The sequence below is a fragment of the Poeciliopsis prolifica genome, unplaced genomic scaffold (genome assembly GCF_027474105.1).
Source record: "Poeciliopsis prolifica strain line A6 unplaced genomic scaffold, Auburn_PproV2 SCAFFOLD110, whole genome shotgun sequence".
NCBI lineage: Eukaryota > Metazoa > Chordata > Actinopteri > Cyprinodontiformes > Poeciliidae > Poeciliopsis > Poeciliopsis prolifica.
This window is the reverse complement of record NW_026562485.1, coordinates 736,985-752,500: the sequence shown is the minus strand read 5'-3', so window position 1 is coordinate 752,500 and position 15,516 is coordinate 736,985. Positions and strand designations below refer to the sequence as shown.

The window sequence follows — 15,516 nt, the reverse complement described above, 5'->3', positions numbered from 1 at the left end:
CGATGAAGCTACCAGTGATGTAGTTGTTAGCGATGAAACTACTAGTGATGTAGCTGCTAGCGATGAAGCTACTAGCAATGTAGCAGCTAGCGATGTAGCTGCTTCTCAGTTCAATTCTGCTTTAAATGATTTTATTGTAATCCATGGGGGCCACAAAATCTTCGGGAACCACTGGTCAATCAGAAGCTAAGCTAGCCTAAAATAGCATCTCGATGCTAACATGTGGCAGCTAATGCTAATGTTAGCGCAGCTCATATTTCTAAAGAAACTCCATAAACGATCAGAGAAACTCTGGAAAGATGAACAATAGAAAAACACTGAGAGGCGGAGATCAGATTAATAACTGTAAACATCTTTCATGTTCATCTAATTTATTCAATTGTTTGGAATGTTGCTGATTTTGTTGATAAATGCGATTAATAAATTACAGACTCTCAGATTATCTCCAATAAATCCGTTAATCTGTCTACCAGTTCTATGGACCCGACCTGCAGGTCCAGATTGTCCAACATGGATGCCGTCCTGCAGGATGTCTCACTACAGCTGAAAGTTAGAGCCCAGCAGAACCAATCAGAACCACTCTGCAGCTGACCCAAACCTGACCGCTGCCCGGTCCTCCGGTCTCCCCCGTCCTGCAGCAGAACTCACGCATGGTGTCCCTGACGCTTCTCAGTGCTGACTGGATCCGGTCCAGCATGGTCCAAAGTCCAGAGTCAGAACCGCAGCAGTGAGGCGTCCAGCCTGTCGCTGTGTCTCCAAACGGTGGGCGAGTCACAGCAGAGAGAGAGAGAAGCAGGCGGAGGGGCGGAGCCTCAGTGGAGGGGCGGAGCTCTGATTGTTGTGTCTGTGATGCGTTCAGGTGCTGTTCTCAGCGTGGGACGCCTCACTGATCAGCCGTTTGGACCGGTTCTGCTGATCCGGTGGCGACACCGGCCAATGCTGGCTGAGGCCGGATCCTCCATGGTCCTGATGACAGGCGGTACCAACTGGACCAGACCGAGTTTAGAGTCTTTCTCTAGGAAACTGGTCTGAATCTCAGGCCAACTGAATTTTAAAGGACCAACCAGAACCAGAACCAGAACAGAACCAGACGGCTTTGCTGGTTCTGTTTGTTCGATTTGAATCCAGTTTTTCTCTCTTTATTTTGTTTTAGTTGTAGATTTTATTTAGCACTTATATAAAAAGCACTTATGAAAATTTTGAACAAGACCAGAATCGGTCCAGAGCTAGAACCAGCCGATGACATCAGCACTGACATCACTCACCTCCGCTCTCTTCCTGGGAGGCGATGACGAACCCGAAGCCTTCGCCCGGCCGCCTCCTCAGCTCCACTTCCACCATCTTGGCCCCGCCTCTTCCGTCTTTGTCTCCTCCGCCCCGGACAGGACCACCGCCGTCCTCCACGCCCTGAAGGTCACGGGGCCAAGGTCAACGTCACAGGAACCGAGTCCAGGAAACTGGTGCTCTGGATGAGGGAGGAGACAGGCCGGCCGACGGCGGTCAGAGCAGGAGAACCTGAGGAGGAAAAGGAGTAGCAGTGAGGAATCGAGGAATCAATCAGTCAATCTCTCTCCCTCTAGCAGCAGCAGGTGGGGGAGGGGCTACCTTGGTGGGTGACTGCAGGCGCCTCCAGGCCCAAACCGGCCTGGCTGAGATGAGGCACTCCACCCAGGGCGCATCAGTGGACGGCAGGTCAGCGGATGAGGGAGAGGAGGGCGTGGTCAGTATGTAAGAGGAGGAGAGGCTTGTAGAGGTTAGGGGTCACGAGAGGAGAGGAGATGGGACCTGGAGGACAGAGAAATTAAACTGGTTTAACTGGTGTTCCAGGATGAGTCACAGTGAAACACCAGACCTTGAGTGATCTGATTGTCCTACCTCCTCCTCGGTGCACAAGCAGCACCACCTCCCCTGCTTGGTGTGTCCTGCAGGACTCTCTGCACCTGCAGACAAAACATGGCTGCGAACAGGTTCGCTAACATGGCCGCTAACGGGGCGCTAACAGGCCGCTAACATGGCTGCTAACATGACTGTTAACATGGCCGCTAACGGGGCGCTAACAGGCCGCTAACATGGCTGCTAACATGACTGTTAACATGGCCGCTAATGGGGCGCTAACTGGATGTCTTTGTGACTTTTGCTTCCTTTTGGACCCTTCCACAGCTCTCCTGGTCTTCAGCTCCTCTTCAGAACCTGGAGCTTCAGGAATCTTAGGTTTGATGCAGGAGGGTCTGTGTGACCTTAGCTGCTGGCCACTGTGTTGATGTCTCACCTGAGTGAAGCTGAGACTCTGCACGTCGGCCCGTTGATCTTCATCACCACGTCTCCGGCCTGCAGCGAGGGACACTGCCTCCGGTCCCAAACCCGCCTGACCACCGCCTGCTGGCCTCCCTGACCTCCCGCCGTCACACTGAACCCCAAACCACTGTTCTCGCTGTGACCCAGAGCCACCGGGACCAGTTCGCCTCGAAGCGCTGACCCCGGCGACCCCAGAGGCAGCGTCAGACCCGCAGGACCCCTGGAGAACGATGGGGTCAGCGCGTGGTTCGCCGGACAGCCGTTGAAGCCGCAGGGGGGAACGTCTCTGGGCGGCGGCGCCGCGAGGGAAGTCTGAGGCATATGTTGGCGCTGAGTGGGAGCAGAAGGAGGAGCGGAGGAGGAGGTGGGGTCGCTGCTACTAGCACTGAAGTCCTGGATGAGACCCAAATCAATCTGGGTGAGGGGCAGCTTGGACAACACCTGGGAGGATGAGGAGACGTTGGGGAGAGTGGATGTGGACAGGTCGCTCTCTGAAGACTTGGAGCTCTGGTGCAGGAGGAGTGAGGAAGAGGAGAGGGTGGGGAGTGTGCTGCTGTTGTAGCGAATCAGAGAAGACCTGTGAGGAAGAGTAGGAGGAGCAAGAAGAACGAGAAAACAAACTCAAAGATGCTAAAACCAGTTTACTATCAGCTGGACACCAGAGAGAAACTTATATGGAAGCTACGCATAGTTAGCAGTAATTTACCAAAACTACTTATGTCAAAGTCGCTAATGCTAAATAAGACGTATGCTAACACAGTTAGCTGTTCTGTTTTAGGATTGCTAACCTGATAAAAAATAATGTTGCTTATACCAAACAAAGCCAGCACTGATGCTAACACTATTTGTGCAATTAATGCTAAAACTAGCATTGACTATTACTAACACCTGAAACTGCTAATAGCATCACTGCTAAGCTTGTTAACACAAACACCTGACATTGTTAAAGCTAACATTGCACAACCATTTACAAATATCAACGTTGCTAACACTAACATCGCTAATACTACTATCATTAAACACTGCTAATGCTAACAAAGCTAATAACAGCACCAAAAACACATGAAACTGCTATTTTCTAGTACCGCTGCCAATGCTAACGCTAGCTCTGACCTCCTGGTTCCACTATTTGATTGACCGCCATCAGAGTCGCTGTGACTGGGTGGAGTCCGGTCTGCAGAGGGAGGGGGGACCTGCGACGCCTCCGAGGATGTGGGGGTCGGCGGTCCGGCCAGCCCATTGGTCAGGCTGAGTGGCGTAAGAGGGCGGGGTTTGTGCTGGACCTGGAGACAACAACAACTTTTCAGAACTGACCGCTCTGAATATGAACAGACACAGGTCCCTCCAACATCATCCTCATGTTTTTAACCCAGTTGAGGAGTGTGAGCAGTTCTCTGGAAGAACTGAGCTGGTGTTGGTGACGTCTGGAGCAACGGCTCTGACCTGCCGTGCTGCCGTTGGCGTCCAGCGTCCGGCTGAAGGTGAGCTGCGTCAGGTCTCTGCTCTGGCTGGAGGAATCGCTGGGAGTCTGAGGCTGCATAGCAGAAAAAACATTACACTGCAGAAACAGACCCTGAACACACCGTACTACAAGGTGTGTTCAGGTACCGATTATTGTTTACAAACGATAAAATAAACATAAATTATGCGTGATTTTTGCTACAGATGACTCGTTGAGGTCTCTGGTGTGCAAGCAAAGCGGGCTGCTGCAGTATCACCTCCAGGTTCTGTTTGGGACAGCCGTCCGGGTTGTAGAGCATGGGGTACCCTCTCCTCAAAACCACGTCCACGCTCTGACCCATCGGCACCGCCTTCAGCATCTCCACCACCTCCTTGTGGGAGCGGCCCAGCACACAGCAGTCATTGATGTAGACCAAGATGTCCGCTGCAGAACCCACGGCACACAGACGGGTCAGGTTAGTGGTAGACGTTCTTATGGGTTCTGACTGGACCCTCCTAAGCAAAAACTTAATTAATCTACCTGTACCTGCTGCAGGTTTTCTGTTAACACACCTGGATGCTGCAAGTTGCTGCTGGGCAGAATTTTTATCTCTGAAACCAGACTGCCTTCCTGCCTTGTACCAGGTCACACAATTACCTGTACTGAGAGTGGGCGGTCCTCCAGGTGTGACGCTGTACACCTGCAGAAACTCCTGAGGACGACTTCCTCCGACGATGTTGAAGCCAAAACCTCGAGGACCTTTGGAGAGCCGGGTGTGGATGGAGTAACCTCTCAAATGGCTCGGCTGGTCCGTGAACTCTGGAACTGTCAGCAACAGGAAGCTTAGCTCCGGACAGGAAGTTTAGCTACAGACAAGCTTAGCTACAGACAAGAAAACTTAGCTACAGACAGAAAATTTAGCTCCAGACAGGAAGTTTAGCTCCAGACAGGAAGCTTAGCTTCAGACAGGAAGCTTAGCTTCAGACAAGAAGTTTAGCTACAGACAAGAAGCTTAGTTACAGACAGGAAGTTTAGCTCCAGACAGGAAGCTTAGCTTCAGACAGGAAGCTTAGCTACAGACAGGAAGTTTAGCTCCAGACAGGAAGGTTAGCTCCAGACAGGAAGCTTAGCTCCAGACAGGAAGTTTAGCTCCAGAAAAGAAGTTTAGCTACAGACAGGAAGCTTAGCTACAGACAGGAAGCTTAGCTACAGACAAGAAGCTTAGTTACAGACAGGAAGTTTAGCTCCAGACAGGAAGCTTAGCTTCAGACAGGAAGCTTAGCTACAGACAGGAAGTTTAGCTCCAGACAGGAAGTTTAGCTCCAGACAGGAAGCTTAGCTTCAGACAGGAAGCTTAGCTTCAGACAAGAAGTTTAGCTACAGACAAGAAGCTTAGCTTCAGACAGGAAGCTTAGCTACAGACAGGAAGCTTAGCTACAGACAGGAAGCTTAGCTACAGACAAGAAGCTTAGCTACAGACAGGAAGTTTAGCTACAGACAAGAAGCTTAGCTACAGACAAGACACTTAGCTACAGACAAGATGCTTAGCTACAGGCAGGAAGTTTAGCTACAGGCAGGAAGTTTAGCTCCAGGAAGGAAGCTTAGCTTCAGACAAGAAGTTAGCTACAGACAAGAAGTTTAGCTCCAGACAGGAAGTTTAGCTCCAGAAAAGAAGTTTAGCTACAGACAGGAAGCTTAGCTACAGATAGGAAGCTTAGCTACAGACAAGAAGCTTAGTTACAGACAGGAAGTTTAGCTCCAGACAGGAAGCTTAGCTTCAGACAGGAAGCTTAGCTACAGACAGGAAGTTTAGCTCCAGACAGGAAGTTTAGCTCCAGACAGGAAGCTTAGCTTCAGACAGGAAGCTTAGCTTCAGACAAGAAGTTTAGCTACAGACAAGAAGCTTAGCTTCAGACAGGAAGCTTAGCTACAGACAGGAAGCTTAGCTACAGACAGGAAGCTTAGCTACAGACAGGAAGCTTAGCTACAGACAAGAAGCTTAGCTACAGACAGGAAGTTTAGCTACAGACAAGAAGCTTAGCTACAGACAAGACACTTAGCTACAGACAAGATGCTTAGCTACAGGCAGGAAGTTTAGCTACAGGCAGGAAGTTTAGCTCCAGGTAGGAAGCTTAGCTTCAGACAAGAAGTTTAGCTACAGACAAGAAGCTTAGCTACAGACAGGAAGCTTAGTAACAGATAGGAAGTTTAGCTACAGACAGGAAGTTTAGCTACAGACAAGAAGCTTAGCTACAGACAAAACGCTTAGTTACAGGCAGGAAGTTTAGCTCCAGGCAGGAAGCTTAGCTTCAGACAGGAAGTTTAGCTACAGACAAGAAGCTTAGCTACAGACAGGAAGTTTAGCTACAGGCAGGAAGTTTAGCTCCAGACAGGAAGTTTAGCTACCTGTCTGGAGCTGTCTGGAGATAAACAGGAGGTTTATCTCCAGGCAGGAAGCTTAGCTTCAGACAAGAAGTTTAGCTACAGACAAGAAGCTTAGCTACAGACAGGAAGGTTAGCTGCAGACAGGAAGTTTGCTCAGACAGGAAGTTTAGCTACAGACATGAAGTTTGCTCAGACAGGAAGCTTAGCTACAGACAAGAAGTTTAGTTACAGACAACAAGTTTAGCTACAGACAAGAAGTTTAGCTCCAGTCAGGAAGTTTAGCTCCAGGCAGGAAGCTTAGCTTCAGACAAGAAGTTTAGCTACAGACAAGAAGCTTAGCTACAGACAGGAAGTTTAGCTACAGGCAGGAAGTTTGCTCAGACAGGAAGCTTAGCTACAGACAGGAAGTTTAGCTACAGGCAGGAAGTTTAGCTACAGGCAGGAAGTTTAGCTCCAGACAGGAAGTTTAGCTACAGGCAGGAAGTGTATCTCCAGGCAGGAAGCTTAGCTTCAGACAGGAAGTTTGCTCAGACAGGAAGCTTAGCTACAGACAGGAAGTTTAGCTACAGGCAGGAAGTTTGCTCAGACAGGAAGCTTTGCTACAGACAGGAAGTTTAGCTACAGGCAGGAAGTTTGCTCAGACAGGAAGCTTTGCTACAGACAGGAAACTTAGCTACAGACAGGAAGTTTAGCTACAGGCAGGAAGTTTAGCTCCAGACAGGAAGTTTAGCTACAGGCAGGAGGTGTATCTCCAGGCAGGAAGCTTAGGTTCAGACAGAAAGTTTGCTCAGACAGGAAGCTTTGCTACAGACAGGAAGCTTAGCTTCAGACAAGAAGTTTAGCTACAGACAAGAAGTTTAGCTACATGCAGGAAGTTTAGCTCCAGGCAGGAAGCTTAGCTACAGACAGGAAACTTAGCTACAAGCTACAAGTTTGTATCAAGTGGATATTTGTAGCAGAGCTGTAATGCTCCACATGGTGAAAGAAAAGTAAAGAATGACGATAGCTACGTTCTGTGTTGGCCGTCGTCTCTTTGCTCTGCGTTCGAGGATCCACCCAACTGGTCGTCTTTGAGACGTGACTGAAAAAGAGAAAAACATCTTCATCATCTATGACATCATCAGCATCATCTTCATCTTTGATGGTAAACCTGTAATCCATATCTGATATGCGCCCTGACGGCTCCCTGGGCAGCACAGCGCTAAGAAGGCTACTGGTCTGTTTACGGGTCTGAATAGTGCTTACTGGGATCAATGGTGTGGCTCTCCTGCCATCACAGCGCCCCCTTGCTTTACTCCATTTTAAATCTTCTGAGAACAGGCTTCAGTGGCGCCCCCATGTGGTTGAAATGTTCACTTTAAAGCGCAGCATGAATCAGCATGAAGTGGTTTCGTCTTCGGCTCGTTGTTGTGGGAAGGACTTGTGATCTTCTGCATGTGCAGTAGATGTGGCCATATGGCCAGTTACCCAGGGAGGAACTGGTTTGTGGGGCGTGCACGATCAGCTGATAAATTGTAGAAGCTAACGAGCATTAGCATCAGCTATTAACTGCTGTAGTCTGGATGTGCTTTCTGGTTTCTGTCTTTGTGTTTTTGGAGAAACAATTAAAACAAGGTGGCGCTGCAGCAACAAAACGAGCTGAAACATCTAACTGGTTCCTACTGCTGGGTGGGGTTGTTGCCCTCTACTGGCTGAGGAACGGCTGTGAGTGGGCCGGGCCGCATACAGGTCCAGTAGCCGCCATGTTGGTTCCAGTAATGAGTAATGAACCAGACTCGGTTCAGGTAATTGTTTTGATTGATTATTGATTGGTTTCTTACTTGATGTAGTATGGCTCTCCTGAGTCGCTGTAGGCCAGCTCCCAGTTCTCAGGAAGTGGATCTCCTCCTGCTCCTCTGCCTCTTCCTCTTCCTCCAGCTCCGTTCTCCGTTCCCTCTCGACTCCCGACTGTCGAGTCCCACGATTGGCTGAGCGGCAGCGCCGTGGGCGGAGCCGAGCCTGCGGAGAGCGGCCCGGTTACGACCTGGCGGCTGCCTACCTGGCGGCTGCCTACCCTACCTGGCGGCTGCCTACCTGGCGGCGCGCCGTCGTCCTCGCTGTTGTCTCCTTCCTCCACGGCTTTCTCCAGGTTGCTCAAAGATTTGCTCCGGGTCCGGAAGTTCCTCAGCAGGTTGCGGTGTTCCTGGTACGTGATCGGAGGGCTCTCTGGTCCGATGTGGACGGGGCGGGGCGTTCCGTAGTAGTTCCCTGTGATTGGACCAAAACAAGGCGGGGTCAGGCGTTTGGCTCCACTACTTTACATCATCGCTCTGTTTCGGATGTTTAAGGAAGAAAAAAGTCGTTCCTCTCCACTGTCGCCTCTTGCTTGTTCAGGAGGAAGTGAAGTGGCTCCTTAGCTTCCACTTAATTCTAATCTGCTCCGCCTGGTCGGACCTGATCACTGAGGTCAGAGGTCACAATGTGATCAAGGCACCCTGACTTCAGTTCCGTTGAGATCCAGTAACTGGATCTCAATGGTTCTGAAATCTGAACTGGACCTGCCAGGTCAGAAGGTCATCCTTCTAGTCCTAAGGATTGGGAACACTGGGATGCTGACAGCACCCCCTAGCTGCAGCTGGAAGAACAGCAGCCCAGCGGCTCCTGGTGATTGTGGTGATTCTAATGTACCTGTGTGTGTGTGTGTGTGTGTGTGTGTGTGTGTGTGTGTGTGTGTGTGTGTGTGTGTGTGTGTGTGTGTGTGTGTGTGTGTGTGTTGGGCTCTGTCAGGTTGCTGTTCTGCAGGTTTCCAGGATTAGAGATTAAATCCTCTTATTGTTTGGTTTGAAAAAGAAAGCAATCCAGCTGCAGCGGTGCTGCATACTACCTGCCTTCTTAAAGGGCCGGTACACTGGTTTCCCTCCCTCGTGGCTGGCTTCCGTACCTTTGAACTTGCCACTCTCCAGCAGCGCTCCGGACTCCTCCAGAGAGAAGAACTCCTCGATGGACACAAAGTTGTAGTCCACACCTGAGATCTCGCCGTCCCGCGGCTGCCGGGTCGTACCTGCCCAAAGGACGCCGGAGGATGTCAGTGACATGGGGAGCTCAGCTGTTGTCATTGCAATGAAGGTCGCTGACAGATGTTCACTGAGTGTAAAAAACTTTAATCTGAACTGCTTCACATTTTTGACCTCAGATTAAATCTGAGTTACATCAATACAGAATCCAGGTGTGTTTAGTGTGTGTCCAGGTGAGTGTTTTGTGTGTCCAGGTGAGTGTTTAGTGTGTGTCCAGGTGAGTGTTTAGTGTGTGTCCAGGTGTGTGTTTAGTGTGTGTCCAGGTGTGTGTTTAGTGTGTGTCCAGGTGTGTGTTTAGTGTGTGTCCAGGTGTGTGTTTAGTGTGTGTCCAGGTGTGTGTTTACTGTGTGTCCAGGTGTGTGTTTAGTGTGTGTCCAGGTGTGTGTTTAGTGTGTGTCCAGGTGTGTGTTTAGTGTGTGTCCAGGTGTGTTTAGTGTGTGTCCAGGTGTGTGTTTAGTGTGTGTCCAGGTGTGTGTTTACTGTGTGTCCAGGTGTGTGTTTAGTGTGTGTCCAGGTGTGTGTTTAGTGTGTGTCCAGGTGTGTGTTTAGTGTGTGTCCAGGTGAGTGTTTAGTGTGTGTCCAGGTGTGTGTTTACTGTGTGTCCAGGTGAGTGTTTAGTGTGTGTCCAGGTGAGTGTTTAGTGTGTGTCCAGGTGTGTGTTTAGTGTGTGTCCAGGTGTGTGTTTAGTGTGTGTTCAGGTGTGTGTTTAGTGTGTGTCCAGGTGAGTGTTTAGTGTGTGTCCAGGTGTGTGTTTAGTGTGTGTCCAGGTGAGTGTTTAGTGTGTGTCCAGGTGTGTGTTAGTGTGTTCAGGTGTGTGTTTAGTGTGTGTCCAGGTGAGTGTTTAGTGTGTGTCCAGGTGTGTGTTTAGTGTGTGTCCAGGTGAGTGTTTAGTGTGTGTCCAGGTGAGTGTTTAGTGTGTGTCCAGGTGTGTGTTTAGTGTGTGTCCAGGTGTGTGTTTAGTGTGTGTTCAGTGTGTGTTTAGTGTGTGTCCAGGTGAGTGTTTAGTGTGTGTCCAGGTGTGTGTTTAGTGTGTGTCCAGGTGAGTGTTAGTGTGTGTCCAGGTGTGTGTTTACTGTGTGTCCAGGTGAGTGTTTAGTGTGTGTCCAGGTGAGTGTTTAGTGTGTGTCCAGGTGTGTGTTTAGTGTGTGTCCAGGTGTGGTTTAGTGTGTGTTCAGGTGTGTGTTTAGTGTGTGTCCAGGTGAGTGTTTAGTGTGTGTCCAGGTGTGTGTTTAGTGTGTGTCCAGGTGAGTGTTTAGTGTGTCCAGGTGTGTGTTTAGTGTGTGTTCAGGTGTGTGTTAGTGTGTGTCCAGGTGAGTGTTTAGTGTGTGTCCAGGTGTGTGTTTAGTGTGTGTCCAGGTGAGTGTTTAGTGTGTGTCCAGGTGAGTGTTTAGTGTGTGTCCAGGTGTGTGTTTAGTGTGTGTCCAGGTGTGTGTTTAGTGTGTGTTCAGGTGTGTGTTTAGTGTGTGTCCAGGTGAGTGTTTAGTGTGTGTCCAGGTGTGTGTTTAGTGTGTGTCCAGGTGAGTGTTAGTGTGTGTCCAGGTGTGTGTTTAGTGTGTGTCCAGGTGTGTGTTTACTGTGTGTCCAGGTGAGTGTTTAGTGTGTGTCCAGGTGTGTGTTTAGTGTGTGTCCAGGTGAGTGTTTAGTGTGTGTCCAGGTGTGTGTTTAGTGTGTGTCCAGTGAGTGTTTAGTGTGTGTCAGGTGAGTGTTTAGTGTGTGTCCAGGTGTGTGTTTAGTGTGTGTCCAGGTGTGTGTTTAGTGTGTGTTCAGGTGTGTGTTAGTGTGTGTCCAGGTGAGTTTAGTGTGTGTCCAGGTGTGTGTTTAGTGTGTGTCCAGGTGAGTGTTTAGTGTGTGTCCAGGTGTGTGTTTAGTGTGTGTCCAGGTGTGTGTTTACTGTGTGTCCAGGTGAGTGTTTGTGTGTCCAGGTGTGTGTTTAGTGTGTGTCCAGGTGAGTGTTTAGTGTGTGTCCAGGTGAGTGTTTAGTGTGTGTCCAGGTGAGTGTTTAGTGTGTGTTCAGGTGTGTGTTTAGTGTGTGTCCAGGTGTGTGTTTAGTGTGTGTCCAGGTGAGTGTTTAGTGTGTGTCCAGGTGAGTGTTTAGTGTGTGTCCAGGTGAGTGTTTAGTGTGTGTCCAGGTGTGTGTTTAGTGTGTGTCCAGGTGAGTGTTTAGTGTGTGTCCAGGTGAGTGTTTAGTGTGTGTCCAGGTGAGTGTTTAGTGTGTGTTCAGGTGTGTGTTTAGTGTGTGTCCAGGTGTGTGTTTAGTGTGTGTCCAGGTGAGTGTTTAGTGTGTGTCCAGGTGAGTGTTTAGTGTGTGTCCAGGTGAGTGTTTAGTGTGTGTCCAGGTGAGGTTTAGTGTGTGTCCAGGTGTGTGTTTAGTGTGTGTCCAGGTGAGTGTTTAGTGTGTGTCCAGGTGGTGTTTAGTGTGTGTTCAGGTGTGTGTTTACTGTGTGTCCAGGTGAGTGTTTAGTGTGTGTCCAGGTGTGTGTTTAGTGTGTGTCCAGGTGAGTGTTTAGTGTGTGTCAGGTGAGTGTTTAGTGTGTGTCCAGGTGAGTGTTTAGTGTGTGTCCAGGTGTGTGTTTAGTGTGTGTCCAGGTGTGTGTTTAGTGTGTGTCCAGGTGTGTGTTTAGTGTGTGTCCAGGTGAGTGTTTAGTGTGTGTCCAGGTGAGTGTTTAGTGTGTGTCCAGGTGAGTGTTTAGTGTGTGTCCAGGTGAGTGTTTAGTGTGGTCCAGGTGAGTGTTTAGTGTGGTCCAGGTGAGTGTTTAGTGTGTGTCCAGGTGAGTGTTTAGTGTGTGTCCAGGTGAGTGTTTAGTGTGTGTCCAGGTGAGTGTTTAGTGTGTGTCCAGGTGAGTGTTTAGTGTGTGTCCAGGTGTGTGTTTAGTGTGTGTCCAGGTGAGTGTTTAGTGTGTGTCCAGGTGAGTGTTTAGTGTGTGTCCAGGTGTGTGTTTAGTGTGTGTCCAGGTGAGTGTTTAGTGTGTGTCCAGGTGCATCTTACACGGCACAGCACGCAGGTACAAGTTCTCCCTGATGAGCTGCTGCAGCTGACTGTCCATGGAGCCCGGAGTGAAACACTTGCTGAGGTACAACCTGAGGTCTTTGCACAGAGAGGAACCTGACAACCAGACAGGAAGTGATGTCACAATGATGTCACACATGTGTCCTAAAGTTATTCCTGCTCAGACGGTGAAGCGACACCAGATCGTTAGAGACAATTCTTTTGTCTGGAGCTGGTAAACACCCAGCTTGCTTTAACTGGTTTAACTGGGCTGAACCAGAACGTCATCATCTCACCTGGGAACACAGTCTTGATTCTGATTGGATGAGGACAGGAGTTCAGGACTCCTCGGACATCGCCCAGCGTCATCCCCAACACTGGCGTCCCCCCGATCTCCAGGATGATGTCACCCACCGTGGCCCCGCCCCCTGGTGCGGCGGTGACGAAGGGAAACTCCCCATAATCAGCTCCGCCGCCGATGGCCAGACCCAGCTCTCCGGAGCCGCGCCGGCGCCCCAGCGGAACGAAGCTCTCCTGGACCTGCACACAGCAAACCGGAGCTCAGGCACAGAAAGTCCAGAGGCTGAGCCCGGGGTCGAAGGTCAGGCCGTACCTTGGAGCGCCAGTGGAGCTTCTTCACCGTGGCTTTAGACATGGCCGCTGAGCTGCAGACAGAGGGAACAGCTGCTTACTGAGCATGCTCAGTACAGACCTTGAGCATCATGCTGGAACCTGAGAGGGAACCATTCAGATTCAGTGTGAGTCATGTTTAAAGCTGCTGACCTTTGACCCCTCCATCAGTCTGCGGTTTGCAGATCATTAATAGACGGAACAAAAGGGAACCGGTTCTCCAGGTTTCCACTGATCCAACAGAACCACCCAGTTGGAAACCAGTCCACATTGTTCCAAAACCATGAGAGACCAGAAGGCTGAAGAACAGAACCTGAACAGAACCTGAAGCTGCAGAACATTTGGTAAAAGGCACTAAGGCAGCAGGGCGGTTCTGGTTCTGCTCAGTCAGCATGTTGCAGAAAGCAGCTTCTCTGTTAGCGCAGCAGCTAACTGAATGTTAACTGAGACCTTTCAGAGGCCGATACCAGAACCCGTCTGGGCCCAGAAGTTCCATCGACGCAACTCCGCTAACGCTAAACGCTAATCCTAACCCGCTAAACTCATAAAGTAGCAAAAGCTTATGCTAACCTTCTAAGCCACTGGTTAGCATTAATAATAATAAAGCATTTTATTTGCCAGTGCCTTTCAGACCCCAAAGACCCTTCACAACATTAAATTAACAGTGAAATGGCGACAAAGTAATTGCCCAGTTAGTGAGCAGGAACCTGAACAGACGAGCTCCGGGTCGATGTTCCGGATGTTCCCCGTTCCGGCCTGAGGAGAGAGGCTCTGAGGATGATGAAGAGGAAGAACAGAGGGAAGGTGAACGGTGGAGATGAGCAGCAGGTCAGGAAACAACATCTAAAGTGAAATCTGAAGGAAACTGGAAGCCAGTGAAGTTGATGTGGTGAAACGAGTCCGTTTTGGTGCCGACGCCTCCAGCAGAGACTGCAACCAGTTGGAGTTTACAGACGGGTTTATGAGGCAGAACAACCAGGAGGGAATTACAGGAACCAGTGAGAGAAATGACCAGAATATGGAGCAGAGAGACGGACAGGCGAAATGTTACGGAGGTGCAAATGAGCCGACCGGGTTATATTATCAATATTACTAATATTAATAATATGATCAATATGAGAGAACAGAGTACCGACAATGACAGAAAAGTTGTTGACTTTACATTGTGTAGATTTAGTGCCAATGAGTTCGAAATTTGCTTTTTTGTTTAAGTTGAGGAAGTTTGATGCAAAGCAGGATTTGAATTCATCTAAACAGGAAGTGATAAAAAGAGTTGGGCATCATCTGCAAAACAGTGGAAGTGGATGCTATAGATATTGCCAAGGGGGAGAAAGTAGGTGATGGAAAGATGGAGTCCCAGGACAGAGCCCTGGGGAACACCTGAGACCACGGAGGACAGATGGGATTTAAATGATTAAAGCTGGATGAACTGAGAGCAACCAGAGAGGTCTGACTGAAACCATGGAGGGCCGTGTGTCTGTACTGTTGCTAAAGCCGGGCTGCCTATGTTCATGAAACACACAGTGAAATATGACAGGATAAGAAAAAGTGGTCAGAAAAGGAGAGTTCATCAGCCTGACCACAACAAATCAAGTCCTTAAAATGAGTGGAAAAATCAACAGATTGTCTAAAACCAGAATCATCGAGGCAGGACAAAAAAATCATTGGTAAGTGGGAGCTGGGGCTGTCAATATGAATATTAAAATCTCCCAATAACATAGCATTAGGGGGAAAAGCAACAAATGCCTAAGGAAGGCCGGAAGTCATTTAAAAAGTCCTCATGAGGCTCAGGAGGACAATAAACCAGAGTTGGTCCAGAGAGTTTACAGCACTTCACTTCAGGCAAGACTTTCCAGATCATCTGACGATGAATACTGAGACCATCCAGCGGCCAGAACTGCAGCGTGGAGAGATGCAGACGAAGCCAATGGAGTCGTTAAGGCGTGAGAATCCACAGGTTGTTGCCAAGTTCCAGCCGAACAGATCCCGGACAAGATGCCCTTTGTTCTTCAGAGAACAGACGTTGAGCAGACTGAAGCTGACGAAGGTGGAGTCGGAAGGAGGGTTAGCTGACCTGGCTAGGCTCGCTAGCATGTTGCGATGTGCGGTCTGGGCAGCTTTCTGGCAGCTCGATGGTTGTTGGTCCAGATGGGTTTGGACTTGTTGAGCTGGAAATTCCATCCAGACCCACGATGAATGAACCTCCGGCGGAGGACGAATGTGACTTCCGGATGGAGCCGCAGCATCACCGGCAGATGATTGGCAGGAGCCAACAGAGTCAAAGAAACTCATTGGACGAGAATTGTAGGATACCTGACACAGGTTCAATGAGAAACTGATCGACTCACATCATGGAGGTGAAAGGTCATTGGCGTTGATGGGTCAGCCAATACTTACAGTCCACAGCTCACCGCTGACAGGCTGAGGTTTGGCTCACAGTCACAGCAAAAAGAACCAGAAACGGTTGGTAATCGCAAAACAATAAGAAAAAGAGCAAAAAGTGACGAAAGTACTCCAACGAACAGCGGCAGCAGAAACGCCGCAGCGTCCATTCAGCCGGGAGCAGCCAATAAAACACAGTGCAGCAGAGGCTAATGCTAACAACGGCAAATAAAACACAGTGCAGCAGAGGCTAATGCTAACAACGGCAAATAAAACACAGTGCAGCAGAGGCTAATGCTAACAACGGCAAATAAAACACAGTGCAGCAGAGGCTAATGCTAACA

At 49.4% G+C, this 15,516-nt stretch overlaps 1 pseudogene; it reads right to left on the bottom strand.

The window, feature by feature from the left end:
* Positions 1–15,097, bottom strand: part of LOC129354436 (membrane-associated guanylate kinase, WW and PDZ domain-containing protein 1-like) — a 35,273-nt pseudogene extending 20,176 nt beyond the window's left edge.
* Between the last annotated feature and the right edge of the window lie 419 nt (positions 15,098–15,516).